At 40.1% G+C, this 1,142-nt stretch overlaps 1 non-coding gene across 1 annotated transcript; it reads left to right on the top strand.

Annotated features, from left to right (window-relative positions):
- Positions 1 to 640: 640 nt before the first annotated feature.
- On the top strand, positions 641 to 747 carry LOC145508012 (U6 spliceosomal RNA). The gene has a single exon (XR_014055282.1). It is a non-coding gene; the product is annotated as a U6 spliceosomal RNA (small nuclear RNA).
- The last annotated feature ends 395 nt before the right edge of the window (positions 748 to 1,142 follow it).

Here is a 1,142-nt window from a genome sequence, read left to right as displayed (position 1 = left end):
GAAGGGAATAAATTAAATGTCTTTGGGGACCCATGCTGAGGGCTCTAGGCTGTGCTCGTATAAGAGGAAATAAGCCCTTAGTATATCAGTGCTTCATCACAAACATGGGCACCTGATCCCCAAGGCCTCCCCAGCCTTTCCCCATTCCAACAGCACTGATACAGGCCCTTGCCTTTAAATAGTCTAGTCTACATCTGTCTGCCAGTGGTCTTCACAGTTTGGGACACATCACTTCTCCTTTCTAACTATCTAATTGCAATGCATTCTTCAAAGCTAGTTCTAGCCTTGCCTTCCATTTGAAGTTTCTTTGACAACTGATAATTTTGCTTTCTCCACGAACTCTCTGTCCTCTGAATTCCTATTATAGCCCCACGGTCTTGCCTTCTTTAGTGTGTGGGTGCCATACCTCAACTCAACAAAAAGCTACTCAAAGGTAGGATGCTGTTCTAGTCTTCATTAACAAGAACAGCAATTCCTTGTACCTGGGAAAACACTTTGGGAAACCATATATTACTTTTCAAATTTCAACCCCCTTATATATTCCTTTCTATTTGAGTTTCACAATAATTCTGTGAGGTAAGCCATGGCAGTCTTTTAATAATCATATTGTAGAGACTTGAGAAGTTAAAAGTTAGATCTAGTGCTCGCTTCGGCAGCACATATACTAAAATTGGAACGATACAGAGAAGATTAGCATGGCCCCTGCGCAAGGATGACATGCAAATTCGTGAAGCGTTCCATATTTTTACCCAGAGGGATGGGATGGGGAGGGAGGTGGGTGGGGGGTCCAGGAAGGGGAACACATGTAAACCCATGGCTGATTCATGTCAATGTATGGCAAAAACTATTACAATATTGTAAAGTAATTAGCCCCCAACTAAAATAAATAAATTTATTAAAAAAAAAAAAAGTTAGATCTATTTGGTGACAAACCAATGGTACCCTTGTTGAGACTATAAACCAGGTCTAGGGTTCTGTACATTAACAGTAGTTTCAAAGTTTTCATATGAGAATACCATTCAAACATCTAAAAATTCATAGACCCTGAAATAATTGTTGTTGCACTTAATTTATGTCTCCCTTGACTCTGGTGCTTACCTTCCAAATTTTTGGGCCCCTCTGACATTCAGTAAAGTCTGTTT

The sequence above is a fragment of the Giraffa tippelskirchi genome, chromosome 5, assembly GCF_054371585.1.
Source record: "Giraffa tippelskirchi isolate mGirTip1 chromosome 5, T2T-mGirTip1v1.2.pri, whole genome shotgun sequence".
Classification (NCBI taxonomy): Eukaryota; Metazoa; Chordata; class Mammalia; order Artiodactyla; family Giraffidae; genus Giraffa; species Giraffa tippelskirchi.
The sequence above is the reverse complement of the archived record's forward strand: the minus strand, read 5'-3'. Positions and strand labels throughout refer to the sequence as shown.